This window comes from Equus quagga, chromosome 12 (genome assembly GCF_021613505.1).
Source record: "Equus quagga isolate Etosha38 chromosome 12, UCLA_HA_Equagga_1.0, whole genome shotgun sequence".
Taxonomy (NCBI): Eukaryota; Metazoa; Chordata; class Mammalia; order Perissodactyla; family Equidae; genus Equus; species Equus quagga.
In genome coordinates this window covers 27,471,431-27,489,368 of record NC_060278.1, presented here as the reverse complement: position 1 = coordinate 27,489,368, position 17,938 = coordinate 27,471,431, and the positions used below count along the sequence as shown (strand labels likewise).

The following is a 17,938-nucleotide window of genomic DNA, read 5'->3' as shown; positions in this document are numbered from 1 at the left end:
TCTCAATGATTTTAAATAAAAAAGATGGAAAAAGAGTTGAAAATGTTAGTTTGGATTTTTGTACCCAGATACTTCAGGAGACTCGAAGATTTCAAGTTCCACTCATGTGTATAGGTAGAAAGCAAAAACCTCAAAGACAATTGAACAAGGATCTAATATCCATAAGTTTGTACTGTATTTTTTTACTGAAATATAATTTTTCTCTCTAAAATCACTCTCATTTTTTACCAAAGATCACCAAATTAAGACATTGGTTTGTAAAGTAAGTCTAGTTTCAATAAATTTGGCCCAATTATTTACATAAGTATAACAAGAATAGCAGTTGATCATATAGGCTCTTCCAAATCTGCTTTGCTGGAACTTTTTATAAGGAATCTCAGATTGAACTTTATAGGCTTCTTGAAATCAGGAAAACCAAGTCAAGGACTTGTCAGACTTCTCCTGCAATACCTATAGTTTTGTGTCAATTTCTTTCTTCTCTTGAGATTTCCTAAAATATTTTGAAGTTTTTTGGACCTACCAGAAAAGTGACCTTCTGTACTCACCTGGTTAGGTTGCTGGAAATCCTGTGAACAAGATACTAGGCCAATATTTCCAAGTGCCTTTGTTTCATAAAGTCCAATGTTTGTTCTTTAAAAGCTGTCTGGTCATATCCGGTCTATCAATGCTTCTCTCAAATATGACATTCCAGTCAAAGCTTTGATAATACAACCAATGATGCCAATTGTGTCCTATTATAAGGAGAAAAGATTCTTAATTTATGAAAATAACTATATTGCCATGAAAATGGCAATATTCATTCACTAAAATTTTTCAAATTCTGGAGAGATCAGGTAGGGAGAAAAAGGTAAATGTTTTAATTTTGCTTACAAACGTATAATTTACTAAATTGTTATAACATAGCTTCAGTGGAAGGAGAAAAAAATTTCCTTAAAGGTGAAATAATATTTTTAAAAATCAGCAATAATTGAAAAATTATAAAAATTATAATCATTGTCATTCATTCACTCACTCTCATGTAATCAAATTTTGATCTTCATCTTTTATTAACAATTTCATGGTCATCATTTTCTCCATTAGAGTTCTGTAATTTCTTACCCATTTCAGCTTTATGATTTGAAAGTTTATCAGAAACCTGTATTATAGAGTAAGTGTGAGAGCCCTTTCCATGAATCTCTCCTGAGATGAAAATATTTGCAAAATTGTCTCTCTAAAATAATTGTAAATGGCAAAAGACTTAAAAATTGACAAAGAAACTTGGTTATTTCTGTGACATACAACATTGACATAATAACTAGAATTATGACTGATAAGACAGATCATAATTTTAGGAATGTTTCATAATTTCTTAACAATTGAATCAATAACGTTTACCCACATTATATCCTATGTCCACATGAAACACTGCTTAGTTATGCGTATAACTATGGTGACAATTAAAGATTTTTAGACAAATGCAAAAGATTAAATAGCAGTAAGAAAAACCCTAGCTCCTGTGATTAAAGACCTAATAAAAACAATACAGGAAAATTTTTTTAATAGAACATGAAATCCCTTCCCTTCTAGTAGACCACTCAAAGAAAAACCCTTCCATAGTCTCTTTACTAAGTGCAGACTAAAACTTTAAGAAAATTATCCTTTTACGAGCGGGGAAAAAACAAATTCTAATTTTGCATCAGCTTACATTTGATATGAAAACTTATTTACTTAATTGAATTTATTTATGTCTTAGCCAACTTGACAGTGCACAACTGTTCTCAGGGTTCTTCATCCACCAAACTTTGGTCCAAAGAACCAGGAGGGAAAAAAAAGGCATGGGGCAAATAAACACAAATCCCCACATTTTTATAGGAAAATAGACCAAAAGTTCAGGAATTTTTTAATGGTCTAATTATAAGTTACTATTACTCTCTATCCTCTCCATTTTATTTTCGAGTTTTCTCTAATTTGTATGTATTCTTTTAATAATCAGGAAAAGCAATCATCCTTATTTTGTAGTCTTTACAATTTCTTAAAATGAAAAAAAAAGATAAATTTAGAAAAGGAAAAAAGAAAACATTACTACTCTCACGTCCATTGTACCCTACAGGCAGAGATCTCGGAGAATGACATGGTTAGAACTCTTACCTCCTGCTGGCTCTTGGCAGAGATCCAGGATCTCTTATGCAGTAGTCCGGAAGTGAGCAGTGTACAGCCAGTGAAATGTGATCCTGATGAAGTTGCCAAGCTGAAGGGCAGGCAGAGAGTTCCTCTACCCTTTCTAGCTCCTTCTGGCTGGCCTAAGAATTAAATTGACATGAGACAGAATAACAGGAGAAAATTAAACAAAGCTTTATAACATCCATACATGGGAGAAACCCGGAAAGAATGAGCAACTCACCAAAATGGCTGAAGTCACCACCTTAAAAACTATTTTTAGCTAAATAAAAAGGAGGCTGTTGGGGGTAGAAGTTGGGAGTTGAAGGAGAAGGAAAGCAATTTATATGGAGATGGAAATGCAAATGGGCCAACTATAGATGATGTGAACTTAGAAACACATTTTAAATTACAGTACTGGTATCTTATTGTATTAACTCCTTGAAATAGGACCTTCTATTTTAAATTCTTTAGGCATTTGAGGAGGGCATCAAAGTTTCTTTCAGAGTCTTTTGTTCTTAAAAATAATCAGGCCAAAGAGACACATTTTGGGGTGGCCAATTCTAATTGCCCACAGAGATGAAAAAGCCAGCAGGTCTCACTTAGCACCAATCTGTTTAAAGGAGAAATTTAGAGAATGAGTGGAGTCTGATTTAACTTTGGTTTAATTTATTGCTTAACTTAATTTGATATGTAAACTTCTATGGAAACTGAAAGGACGAAAAGGAGAGGAAAAGACTCAGTGATTACAATTCTTGATGAATCAATAACTTGTTGGATTAAGGTGTAGTAAAAGCCAGAGAATAGGAGACTTGGTGGGTGTGGAATGTGTTACAGTTAATGTTTCACAGATGAAGCAGTTCTAAGAAGTAAACATGGGAGTAGTTACGTCCTGTACTGTGAGTACAATTTGAAACACTCAGGAGTTGAGATTGTCAAAACACTGAGAAGCTTGAGATGTCTGCATGAACAAGGATGACGTAAAGATATCCTGCCTGGAAAGGAATCAGAAACTAAAACCACAAAGGGCTGTACAAGAAAAGGGTCAGATGGTAGGTTCAAACTGATATCAGCAATTAAAAGACCATTACATATTTATGTATTTGTTGCCCTGACCTAACATCAGTTGTCAATCTTCTTCTTTTTGCTGAGGAAGAGTGGCCTTGCTAACATCTGGGCCCATGTCCATAGGCCTACACTTGGGGTTTACAACAGATGAACCCAGGGCTGCCAAAGAAGAGTGAGTAAACTTAACTGCTATGCCACCAGGCAAGCCCCTAAAAGGACAGTTTGTTATTAATATGTCTTTCAACTTGTTTTCTGAGATGAAAATCTAGAGTTTCAGTACTTAGCATCTGGTGATATAATTATTCCTAGTAGAGGGATTACGAAACTGAGTCTTAGTTGCCCCAAATTAACCACAGAGCTAGTGTATTAGACTGAATAAGTAACCAAAGATGCCTACACCCTAATCCCTGAAATCTCTGAATATGTCAGCTTGCACGGCAACAAGGACTTTGTCAACGTGATTAAGGATCAAGTGACGGGAGGATTTTCTTGGATAACCCTAGAAGGCCTACTGTAATCACAAAATCCTTGTAAGCAGGACCTCAGGGGGTTTCAATCAAAGAGTTGGTTGGGATAGAAGCACAGATAAGAGATTGGAAGATGCTGTGTGGCTGGCTTTGGAGATGGAGGAAGAGTCCATGAGACAAAGAATGAAGTTGTCCTCTAGAAGCTGGAAAAGGCAAGGAAACGTATTTTCCTCTAGAGGTTCAGGGAATGCAGGCCCACAGACACTTTGATTTTAGCCCATTCAACCTGATTTGAACTTTGGACCTCCAGAGATATAAGATAATAAATTTGTGTTGTTTCAGGCCACAAAGTTCGTGGTAACCCGTTATAGTAGCAACAGGAAACTAACACAGACATGACTCCAGCAATTCTCCCCCCTTCTCCTTCATCCTAGATTTTCCTCTCTCTATTAGGATGTTCTAAAAGCAAATGGGCATGCTCTTATTTCTCCCATCAAGACAATCCTCACTTGTCTTCATTTTCTTCTTCAGCAAATGCCCAAATCTGTGGTCTTCTTTAGAGCAAATTTTTGAAAACTATGTTCTCTCTCTAACTGTTCTCCTCCCACACATTCTTGATCCCACTCTATCCAGGCTTTTGTCTCCACCCTTCTGTCAAAACTGCTTTTGACCTTGTTAAGGTCAATTACCAAATCTGATCATCCATTTCAGTCCTCATCTTACTTTTTCCACTAGTAGCATTTGACTCTTCTCCTTGAAACAGTTCCTGCGTTTTCCCTCAAACAGAGAACCATCTCCTGCACTCCCTTGGACCTCATTAGCCCCTCCTTCCCAGCCTCATCTTCTGGTTCCTCCAATTTTCTGATAAATTCTTAATTATGGGAACTCTGATGGCTCTTCTGTTCTCTGTCCACACTGACTCATCTAATCTAATCTCTGATCATCCATCTGTATGGCTTTGCAATGACAATGATATTATGACAAATATCAAATATATCTCTTTGCTCTTGACCTCTCCTCTACTCTACATTTATATGCCCCTAGTCTACACAGCATCTTCACCTGGATACCTAACAGGCATCTCAAACATAAATGTCTAAAATTAAACTCATCCTTTTCCCTCATTTGTTCTCCTACATTTTCTGCATCTCAGCAAATCATAACTCCTTCCTTCCAGTTCCTTATCTCAAAGCATCTTGAATCAAATTTGGCTCCTTTTTTCCCGTTACCAAATACCCAATATGTAAGAAAGCCTTGTTGACTCTTTTATTTTTTCTTAACGTATATTTTTCATTTATTTATTGTTTATTTTTATGAGAAAGATGGCATTGAGCTAACATCTCTTCCCAAACTTCCTCTTTTTGCTTGAGGAAGATTGTCATTGACCTAATATCTGTGCCAATCTTCCTCTATTATATGTGAGATACTGCCACAATGTGGCTTGACAAGCGCTGCTAGGTCTATGCTCAGGATACGAACCTGAAAAGCATGCAGACTTAGCCACTACAACAGTGGGCTAACACAAATTTTTTAAATGTGGAATATAGATATATTCTAACAACTTCTGACCACCTTGACTGCTCATACCTTGGTCTTAGTCAACATCATCTCTCAACGGAATTTTTCGGAAGAGCAGTATCAGAGGAGTCTTTTCCCTTTATGTTCTCAGTGTAACACCCAGAGTGATCCTTTTAAAATATGCCAACACATCTAGCTACTGTGCAATCATTCTCCATTTCATCAGAGAAAATGTCAAAGCTCTCTTGATAGCCTACATGCCATAGTCCACCATTGTAAGTCTAGACCTTATTTTCTACTACAGCCTCCCTGGCTCACTAAACATCACATTACCTGCATTAGCCTACCTGCTATCACTTACGTATTTCAGGAACACACTTTTTTCTTGGCCTTAACATTTTTGTCCAATGTCCAGGAATACTCTCCCACAAAATCTAGAGTGTCCTTCTCTCGAAATTCCTTGGATAATTGAGACAGGCAGGTCAAGTGTGGTATGAATAAAAAAGGGTTTCATGAATATCTGTAGAGATTCATTCATAATTGTACCAACCTGGAAAGAACTAATATTTCCATTGACAAGTCAACAGAGAAACAACTGTGATATTTATATCCACGCAATGGAATGTTACTCAGCAGTAAAAATGATTAACGTAGATACATACAACAACATGGATAAATTTCACAGATGTTATACTGAGCCAAAGAAATCAGAGCCAAAAAATATGTACTCTATATGACTTTTTTCTAATATGTGAATAAGTACAACAAACCAAGCTAATCTAAGTTGAAAAGAAATCAGAGAGATGGCTGCCTTGGGGTGAGGAAGAATTGTCTGGAAAGGAACAAAAAAGAACTTTGATGGGAAATAGAAAGTTACTGTATCATGATGGGGTCAGGTTAGGCAGTACACCGCTTTGTCAAAATTGGACAGCTAAGATTTATGCATGAAAGTTGTTTAATTTTTACCATTATATCACCTTAAAAATAAAATTTAGAGTGGGGTTTGGGGTAGGGGGACGTATATAGGAAACAAGAATGAAAGAATGTCAGTGATGTTTGAAGACTGAGGATGGTACCTGGGAATTCACTACACCATTATTTTTATTTAGATTACATTGGTTTATAACATTACATAAATGTCAGGCATACATCGTTATATTTCAATTTGTGTGTAAACTACATCATGTTCACCACCAAAAGACTAATTACTATCCATCAGCATACACACGTTCCCTGTCGTTCCTTCCAACCTCCCCTTTCCCCCTGTCCCCTCTGGTAAACAGCAATCTAATCTCAGTATCCATTTGTAGGTCTTTTGGTGTTATTATTGTTTTCATCATTCACTTATGAGTGAAATTATGTGGTATTTGACTTTCTCCATCTGGCTTATTTTGCTCAGCATAATGCCCACAAGGTCCATCCATGTTGTTGCAAATGGCAAGATATCATCTTTTTCTTGGCTGTGTAGTATCCCATTGTGTATATATACCACATATTCTTTATCCATTTATCCATTGATCACTACAGTATCATATTGAATTTTTTTAGCACTGAGCTAACATCTGCTGCCAATCCTCCTCTTTTTGCTGAGGAAGACATGGCACTGAGCTCACATCCATGCCCATCTTCTTCTATTTTATATGTGGGATGCCTACCACAGCATGGCTTGCCAAGCGATGTCATGTCCACACACGGGATCCGAACCAGTGAACCCCAGGCCACTGAAGTGGAACATGCGAATTTAACCACTGCTCCACTGGGCCGGCCCCTATGTTAAATTTTTCATGATTGAAACATTCCATAATACAATGTTAAAATCAAATTTAAAGGTAAGGTTTCTTCACCAATAGAGTTACATACATAGGTTTACTCTGATATTCTCATTACCAGTTTGTGTCACTATGGGATCCTAGGGCATTGTAGGCAACTACAACAACATCTTTGGACGTTCAGAATTCCAGGCGTTTCCTCTGGTTGGGGTAATGGTTACATTTCACCTATAAGTTGCCAAGACTAAAAGGTTGCAGAACATGTGAGCCAATAACATGTAAATTTGAAAAGTACTTTGGAGGCGTATCTAACATTGCATTAATATATATACTATATATTTCAGATTGGTACTTTTTCACATGCACATTCTGAAACACCTTCAAATGCTATTGGTTTTGAGAAATGATGTCAATTCTCTTCTTACACTTTTATTAGTTTTTAAAATCACTAAGGACCCCTACAAGCTGGTCATGGCCTCTAAATGCCATTTCCTATGGAAAGAAACCAAGATTCCTTAGAAAAATGAATCCAGGTCTGGGCAAAAAAGCTACAAACTGAGCCTGAACATCTTATGCTCTAGAAAGTAAAGAAAGTAGGAAAGACAAGGAGGCATGTCAAAGGACTCAAGAGCTCAATAGAAGAGGCAATAACATGGTGACAATTTGATCATCGATAAGAATAGTAACGATATTGGATGGGAAAATGTCGTATTTGCTAAAATTCATGAATTTACAATGACGTATATATGTGATCAATTCTTTAGATGGAATCTCTCATTTACAGGGGTACAAAAGACAGAGTAAGTTTGAATTGTATCACAGCGATCAGTCAGTAAATTCAGTTGTGTGGGAAAAAAAAGGTTAACTTTCTTTCACAAATAAATTACAGGAGAGAGATAAGAAGCAGAAAGAGAAGGAGGATGAGAGAAAAAAGAATGGAGCATATTTTAATGTACTTCAAATTCTTTTCTTTTCTTTTTTTTTTTTTTTTGTTGAGGAAGATTAGCCCTGAGCTAACTACTGCCAGTCCTCCTCTTTTTTGCTGAGGAAGCCTGGCCCTGAGCTAACATCCATGCCCATCTTCCTCTACTTTATATGTGGGACACCTGCCACAGCATAGCGTGCCAAGTAGTGCCATGTCTGCACCCAGGATCTGAACCCGTGAACCCTGGGCCGCCGAGAAGCAGAATGTGCGAACTTAACCGCTGCGCCATCAGGCCGGCACCCCATGAATTATTTTCTACAAACAGATTACTAGAAGTGAAATAACTAAGATAAAGAATATAAATATTAGAATGAGCTCTTGCATAACTTTCAAATTGTTTTACAAAAGAGCTAAACACCTCTACAATGTCACAATCTTTGAAAATTGGTATAATTCAGTGTTCTTTTAAAAACTATTTATTTCATTATGATTTCTCCATGTCCTCATGTTCCACTCCTTTGTTTTTCCTCCTACCTCTCTGTAAATGCTCTTGTGAGATTTCCATGAGCTCAATGTCTTTAAACACAGTAACTCTTTCCATCTCTATTTGCATTGGCTGCTCCTCAGCAGGATCCACACTATAGCTCACACAAACATTTTTGTCCTTCTTCTTTGGCTTTCCTGATTCCACACTCTCATTTTCTCTCTCTCTGTCTGGAAACTACTCTTCTGTCTCCTAACCAGTGCCTCTTTCCCTCATCCTTAAATATGGACTTTCCTGCCTTCTTCTTGTTCATTGTATGAACTTTCCCAGGAAAGTGAATCCACTTCTGTGAGGTTAATTACCATCCAAAGAGCAATAACTTCAAAATCTGTACCTCTAGCCCTGACTTCCCCCTTGAGCTCCTGATCAGTATTGTCTACAGCCATCTCAGTATCTCCACTTGGATGTCCCATTGGAACCTCAAACCTACCTCTGAAGATTTGAAATAATACTCTTCTGACACCGCTCAATCTGTTCCTACTCTGACATTTCCTACGGCAATAAAAGGAACTATCATTACCCAGTTGACATCAAGCCAGAAACTTGGGGAGAGTTACATAAGGAAGACGGAGTGAAAAGCTCAGAAAAAGGAAGCCCAAGTGGGCTCCTTGCTCACCTGGTTGCAGATGGACTTGTAATTGAACCTTGGCTTGATCAGGATCATCTCCAGCTGTTCATGATGGAAATTGGATGCCCCAATGGATTTGGTTAAACTTGCATCTTTATACATCTCTACGGCCTGGGGAGGAGGGAAATGTGTGGTAAACTTTTATATATTTTGGCCCTTTCATTTGAATTTGAAAGTCTTTAAATCTGGAGATCGGTTTTCAGATATATCACAATTTGACGGGATACATCACTTGGATACATAGTTTCCTAATGTCCTTTATTGCTATGCACATATCCTTTATCTCCTTGTTTCTATTACATGCACATCTAGGATGATAAATAGACATGAAGATGCTTTTCAATTCCCCTCCCCGTCCTCTTCCATGTGCCTATTTTGCTGTTAGGCATTTAATAGTCCTTTGACAAATGGTGTCAGAGTCAAGAGGAAAGAGAAACTCTCAGGTTTTCCTAGTAGAAGGTTTGGCTGCTTCCTCTTTCCAGAATGATGAAAAACCTAATGAGATGGTTACACAAGGGTAGGTTTCACTCTCCTTCCATTGTCCACATTTCTGCTAAGTCAGACACAGGTTTTTGTCCTGTTGGCCTGTTTATCTGGCCTGGGGTTGTGCTCTAACTCCAATTGGGTATGCTCTGATGATCCTTTTATAGGGCTTCTAGGCTCAAGCTGATCAGTGAGGCAAAGAAACACCTACTTAGAACCAAAAAAGTTTAAATGAAGTATAGGCCTTAGAAGTCAATCCCTTCAGCTCCTTTCCTCTACATATAGGAACACCGTGCTACAGAGAAGTGCAGCAACATGGTCAAGGGCAGACAACAGATGGGGCAATTTCTTTGACTCCCATCCAGTGATTTCAACATTTTCACCATGCAACTCTTGTGTGTCAGTGACAGTTCTTACCTCCCATGTGTTACAAAAGCCTACTGTATCTAAAACAATTTCCCCACTGATGTCCTTTCACACAAGCTCCTCTCCAGGCTTGATAGCAGATAGGAGATAGGATGAAGAAGTTTTGATTTTTTTTTTTAAGAATGACCTTCCTAGTACCTAAGGATATTGGTTGTAAAACCTCCAAGAGGCTGTGATTTCTAATCAGAGTGTTTGTGCATTAATGTATGTGCCAGTGTGTGTGTGTGTGTGTGTGTGTGTGTGGTGTAAGATAAGACTAATGGAAGACTGGAAGCACCTGAGAGACTAGCAAAGTGTCTCTCCCCCATTGACTTCCACCCTCCTATCCACACACATCCCTAAACCTCATGAAGAATGAACTCTCCTATGGTTGGAATTGATTTTATTTCCCAGAGACAGGCTAGTTTTGATGACACAATATACCTTTACTATTGAGGAATGTGTTTTAGTTCCAGTTTATGATTACCCAACTCAGAGATAGTGAGGATGCCAGGTGTACTCAATGCATGTTCACTGTGATGAGAGGTTTGATCAGGGAAGCCCAGAGGAGTCCAGATGTGTAATATGGACCATCAAAGGGTACCTCACTCTTGGTTAAGGCTGATAGGTCCATTTGGGAGGGCCATACCCCTAAAGAGGTGGGGATTTCCCTCTGTGTCTCTGTAATCTGTTTTAACTCACCTTTCTGGAGGACCATAATCACTAAGAGATTAAAGACAGAAGCATATTGCTTAGATATGTAAGATGGTGTCCTCAACTCTTTCAGGTAGAGGCAGAGAGATCATTGGATTTCAATCTTTCTGAGGGCTATGGTATGAGGATAAAAAGATCTTGATGGGGAAGTGACATAAGTACCAAGGAGAGTCATAAATCATTTGGCAATTCTATCCATCACACTCAAGACTACCTCTGTCAGTAAGAACCCAGAAAACCTAGGCAGAATGAGAGAATAGAGGTGTAACAGCAGTGATGAAATACTCTTGGGCATAACAAGGAAAAGAAAATGCTGATCTTCATAGATTTCACACAGGAATGATGAAGACGTCTATATGGTCCAATCCAAGTTTTTCCAGTCATCTTTCCAGGGATGCTTGAACCAATTCTGGGCAAAAGAAAGTATCCCAAAGCTGAAATGACCAAAAGAAATTTTTTAAAAAGTGGCTTCTTATTTCACATATTTGGGGACCAAATTAAATCTCGTTGTTAAAAGATTGAGAAGTGAGAAACAAACCACTGTGATCATCTAAAAATAAGAAACTCTAGGAATAAATTTATGTGACTTAGTATAAATGAGCTACTTAATGGTAACTGAGGTTGATTTGAGTGAATGTTAATAATACTTAGATGGCCCAGGAAAAGCACCTTAGTTGTTCAAAGATTAGAAAAGTGACCTATGGGTGATGGCCCCTTTCAGTGGTGAAAGTTCTGCATGCATGGTTTTGGTGGCCCTGGTTCATGGGCTTGGATCCTGGGGGTGGACCTACTTCACTCATCTGCCATGTTCTGGAGGCATCTCATACACAAGGTAGAAGAAGATTGGAGCAAACATTAGCTCAGGGCTAGTCTTCCTCAAGAGAAAAAAAAAAAAGAAAACTCACCTCTGGAAGGAGAGTCAAGATATATCAGACCAGAGAACATGGAACTTACTGTCCTACATAATAAATGTCTGAAAACAATTCTTCTGAGAGGCCCACACCCTAAGACCATGTTGTCACTGAATTATACCTACATAGGATCATTCTGTAGAGACCTGAGCTCTCTTGACATTGGAAGCAGAATTTTCCACCTCAGAAAATTTTATATATTTCTGTAAACCCAATGCTGAGTTGAAAAATTATATCCTAGACTGAGTCACTTTTCTGAAAAATATGTCAGCCTCACTTGGATATGTCCAGAGAGAATCTACTGACTCTCTCCATAGTGGCTCAGTCAATCCGTACAACAGATCTAGCCGAAAATTATCATTATTTGTGTTTCACACATGAATGCTGACTGATGTTCAGAGAGGTTGAGCAACTGTGTCCCACCTTTAACACATTTCACAGCAAAGCAAGCCTTTTCTGTTTTCTATCTATCTGTAATGGACACCTTAAATGTATTCAAATCAAAACCAAAGTTATTTTTTCAAAATAATATATCTGATCTGACTGATACCTCTTGTCACTAGGCCACAGAACAATGGTGGTGTAGAATATGTCCTCTCTCTTCACAGTACCATCTGTCATTTTCTCTTGAAGGGTTTTGCCAATATCCTCCTCATTTGGATAGACGTATGCCACATCAACGTGGTAGAAACCTACATCAATAGCCAATGTGGTAGCCTCTCTAGCTTTGCTCTTAGGAACTGATAAAATATGAATAAGGAGGGTTGGTAATCCCCTGACTGAGAGACAAAAAATTGGGTTTCCTTCATATCCTTTTCACCAGCTGTTTATTTATGTCTTTTGTTCTCTGTTTGATGGTGTAAGGCTGGATAACAAACCAGTCTTGAGGGGACACAGACTAAACTCTAATGCAATCTCTAATCTTAAATGAATTCATGAAATACGCTTCACCATAGAACACAGAAAATCAATTTTCAGTCATTAAAGAATTCATTGTAAGGAAGTAACCAAGGAAAAATTTTACACTTAGAGAAAAATTCTAAATATGTAGATACAGATAGATACAGATAGAATATAGATATCAGCATCTATTTTTGGCTTAGAATTGGCAATGTGTCCATAATACTCATCCTCCATCCAACTTCCACTCAACTGGGCTCCCAAAGTCATTCATGATGGTTTTTTAATCCTTCATTCCCAAGTTGCTCTCACTCAACATTTACGCAACAAGCATTTATTAAGTGCCTCCTGTGTGCCTGACATTTTGCTAGACTCTGAAGCCCTGGGGATTTAACCATTAACAGAAGAAGACTGCTTAAAATTTATAAAAGAAACCATAGGGGGAAGCTCCTTGACTTTGCTCTTGGTTTTCCTATTTTGGATTTGACACAAAAAGCAAAGTTAATAAATAAAAAATAAACAGGTGGGATTACATCAAAATAAAAAGCTACTGCACAGCAAAGGAAATCATCAACAAAATTAAATGGCAACTGAAGAAATGGGAGAAAATATTTACAAACTACATGTCTGATAAATGGTTAATATCCTAAACATACAAGGAACCCATAGAACTCAATAGCAAAAAACTAAATAACCCAATTGAAAAATAGACAAAGGAATGAATAGACATTTTTACAAAGAAGATATGCAAATGACCAGTGGGTACTTGAAAAGGTACTCAAAATCCCTAATCATTAGGAAAATGCAAAGCAAAACCACAGGACATATCACCTCATGCCTCTTAGGATGACTATCATGAAAAAGACAAGAGGTAACATGGAATCAACCATAGTTCAGATCAACAAATGAACAAATAAAGAAAATGTACATCTATACAATGAAATATTACTTGGCCATAAAAGAAGACAAAATCTTACCATTTGCAACAACATTTATGGACCTTGAGGATATTTTGTTAAGCAAAATAAGCAAGACAGAGAAAGACAAACATCGTATTATTTCATCCATATATGAAAAGAAAGCAAACACATGGATAAGGAGAACAGAATAGTGGTTATGAGAGCGGAAGCAGGTAGGGGTGGGGTGAAAGAGCTAAAAGTGCAAACATATACGGTGATGGATCGAAACTAGGCTATTGGTGGTGAACACGATGAAGTCTATACAGAAACTGATATATAATAATGTACACCTGAAATTACACAATGTTATAAACCAATATGACCTTAATAAAATATTTTTGAAAAAGCACAAGAGATAACAAATGCTGAAATGAAAGTGTGGCAAAGGGAACCGTGTGAGCTCTTGGTGGGAATGTACATTGGTGTGGCCACTAAAGAAAACAGCGTAGAGGTTCCCCATGAAATTAAAGATAGAATTACCATATGATCCAGCAATTTCACTTCTAGGTATTTACCTAAAGCAAACAAAATCATTATCTTGAAGAGACCTGTATACTCCCATGTTCATTTCAGCATTGTTCTCAGAAGCTGAAGTGTGAAATCAACCTATGTGTCCGTTGATGGATGAATGGATTAAAAAAAATGGGAACTATATACACAAGAGAATATTATTAAACTTTGAAAAAGAAGGAAAATCTGTCTTTTGCAACAAAATGGATGAAGCTGAAAAGTATTATACTAAGTGAAGTAAGCCAGACAGAGAAAGACAAATATTGTATTGTGGAATCTGAAAAAAAAATTGAGTTCATAGAAACAAAGAGTAGAAAAGTGCTTGCCAGGGGCTAGGAGTTGGTAGAAAAGGAAAGAGGTTGGTAAAATGTTACTAAATTTCAGCTATAGAACAAGTGAAATTTGAGGATCTAATGTATAATGTGGTGACTGTAGTTAATAACAATGCGGTATAATTGAAGTTGGCTAAGAGAATAGAATTTGCATCCTTCCGCCAGAAAACAAAAAAAAGTAAATATAGGAAGTGATGGATGTGCTAAACTAGATAAGAGGAATCTTTTCACAAATATACATGTACTGAATCATCATGTCATAAACTTTAAAGATCTTAGAAATTTTGTGAATTATTCCTGCATAATCCTGAAAAAAATTAAAAATAATGTGTACTGATTGGATTAAAGGAAGAATAATAATTTTTTAAGTAAGCTTATGAGGAAGAATAAATGAGTCTCTAGGGAGTCCATTATCATGCCAGACACAATTGTCACTCTACCTGTATCCACTTGACACTCAGCATATCAGTGTACACTGAGCCAGAGTTCCAACTGCGAGCACCTACGACTATGCATGGGAGATTTCTATTTAATCCAGAGTCTTTGGGAGAGAAACTTGATAATTAGGTAAACAGGATGTACTGTGCACTGAATGCCACTTACCCTCTACACCTGACCACTCCAGTACTTACACAATGGGCCCACAAATGGAATAGTCATGGTGGAAAGGATTAAGAGTATGCATGGAATAGTTGCATGGGCCACTTCTCCCCAAGGCTGTTTGAGATACCACTATTTTGAGATGGGTGACCTCTCAGTTGTAGCAGCAGAGACTGCCATTGAGTCTTGATAAAGTACAATTCCTCAAGGAGACAAGCCAACTCCTAGGTGGTGAGTTGATTATGATAAAATCTCCATCTAACTGGGGATGAAAGCAGCAATTCATCTTTACTGAGACTGATATACTTCTATGTATGACTTTGCCATCTCCCTTCACCGTCCCTCAGATGGCATTACAATATAAGGGCAACAGAGATTTGGATTTATCATTATAGGATCCCAGGAAACTGCCAGTTTGTTCTATTCTCTGTATTCCTTTTCTCTTTAACAACAGGAATAAATGTTGGTTATAACATAGATATAACATGTCCTTTGCCTAAGCTATAATTGTGGATATAATGGATAATTATGTCGTTGTAAACAAACTGGTCCTGTCTGACATTTATTAACTATTTCTCTTTCATGTCATAGCTCTAGCAAGATGGAGTGTATAGGTCTCCAGCATTTATGGGAGCAATAGCTCCCAAGCAACTCCAAAGCAGCTCCTACGTCACTGTGACCAGAGGCTGATTCTTTAAGTGCATTGTGGTCAAATATTTACAAGTATGAACAATACATTTGATGAGAAACACAACTCTGTGTCCATTGTTAATATGTGCCCCCTAAGTCTTCCTCTCTAATACTTATGCTTGGAGAAACAGTGGCTTCTGACATGACAAAAGGTTTCAATGATGGAAAATTATGTCAACTTTTTGGGCAAATACTTCCAGCCCAGAGAAACAAAAAACCAAGCTGCTATGAATTATTCATGTTACTTGTCCTTTCCTCTTGTGCCCACTGCCCATCACGAGTTTCTAATAAAGAGCAGAGTGGTCTGACTGAGGCAGCAGGTGATTGCAGGAAGGGCTGCCTGAAACTAGACTTTACGCACATATAAGTAATAAGAATAATAATAGTGTACCAAGAAGAGTTGTTGAGGAATTAAAGATAACACATCGAAAGTACTTAAAGGGGCCGGCCCAGTGGCGCAGCGGTTAAGTGCGCGTTTTCCGCTTCTTGGCAGTCCAGGGTTCACCGGTTGGGATCCCGGGTGCGGACACGGCACCGCTTGACACGCCATGCTGTGGTAAGCGTCCCACATATAAAGTAGAGGGAGATGGACACGGATGTTAGCTCAGGGCCAGGCTTCTTGAGCAAAAAAAGAGGAGGACTGGCAGTAGTAGTTAGCTCAGGGCTAATCTTCCTCAAAAAAAAAAAAAAGACAACAAACTTAGAATGCACGGTAAGCATTCAATATATGTTAAGTAACTCAAATAATAATAATGATAATGAACTCTCAAAATACCCAGCCTCTGAATCCGCAGAGTCAATGCTTGTCATCCCACTTAGTGCAAAGCGTTTATACATGAGTATGCGTGAAAAAAGTTGTACGAGTAAGCACAATTCAGCAAACTACTGTTTCTATCATATATTTGCCATCTCCACAATGGTATTCACACTTGTGACACACACACACCACTAGACAGCATCTTTATAGTGTAGAATATGTCTTCTCTCTTCACAGCACATTCTTCAATTTTATTCAGAGGACCAGTCCAACCTCCTTGTCGTTATCATACAAATGTGTAGAATCGACATGGCAGAACCCAGCATTTATCGCTAATTGGTGGACTCCATAGGTTTTCTCTTAGGAATCTAGACCAGTAACCGAAAGCAAAAGTTGGATATCTGCATGATTGAGAGATAGCTAAAGCACAACCTTTGACCTTCCCAAGCATCAGCTTTCTTCCTTTCTTAGGTTAGTTCTGCATGTGTGATGATGAACCCATGGCAGGTTGCCTGGGTCTTTCCTGGTAAATAATAAAAGCTTGGCATCCCAGAAACCCCTTCAATCCTGAGCAGTCACTGCTTCATCCTTAGCACCGAAGGTTCCCAAGACTACCTCTATGTTCAGGGATTTGCTGAAAGAATTCACAGGACTCATCAAATAGTTGTAGTTGTAGATATGGTTTATATTTTGAGAGGTTAATAAGCAAAATTATCAAAGGTAAAAGGTACCGGGAACAAAGTCTCAACAAACAAAGTGATAGCTTCAATGGGTCCTCTAAAGTATAGCCACACAGAAAAGGCTAAAAAAATTGTATATAAACTTAAAAATGTATATTTCAGTTGTACAATGTGACATTTTCATATATGCACACATTGAGGAACAGTTACCACAATGAAGCTAATCTACGTATCCATTCCATCACATAGTCAATTCGTGTTTGTGTGTGAAAAGAATATTTAAGACCCCCACTCAGCCAATCTACAAACATAGTACTTTATTATTAACTAGAGTCGCCATGCTGCACATGAATTGTGCAGAACTCATTCCTTATAACTGAAATTTGTACCCTTAGACCAATATCTCCCCATCTTTTCCCACCTATCCCCAGCCCCTGACCACCACTTCTCTATTTTCTGCTTCTATGCATTTGACTTTTTAGATTCCATGAATAATTAGGAAAATGCAACATTTTTCTTTCTGTGTCTGGACTCTTTCACTAAGAATAACGTTTTCCCGGTTCATCCATGTGGTTGCAAATGGTAGGATCTCCTTTTGTTATAAGGCTCAGTAAAATTCCTTTTTGTTTGTGGAAGTTTAGCCCTGAGCTAACATCTGCTCCAAATATCTTCTTTTTCTTAGGACAACCAGCTCTGAGCTAACATCTGTGCCCATCTTCCTCTATTTTATGTGGGACACCTGCCACAGCATAACTTGACCAGTGATAGGTCTGCACCTGGGATTTGAACTGGCAAACACCAGGCCACTGAAGCAGAACATGCAAAGTTAACCACTGTGCCACTGGGCCGACCCTTAAAATTCCATGTTTTTAAAATGTGTTTCAGAAGCTTTCTTTGTTCAATGATGTTGCAAAGAACTAAGTACTAGCTCTAACTGCCCTC

At 37.9% G+C, this 17,938-nt stretch overlaps 1 pseudogene; it reads right to left on the bottom strand.

The window, feature by feature from the left end:
• Positions 1–7,072: 7,072 nt before the first annotated feature.
• The window catches only part of LOC124248140 (aldo-keto reductase family 1 member C15-like), a 43,900-nt pseudogene continuing 33,034 nt past the window's right edge, over positions 7,073–17,938 (bottom strand).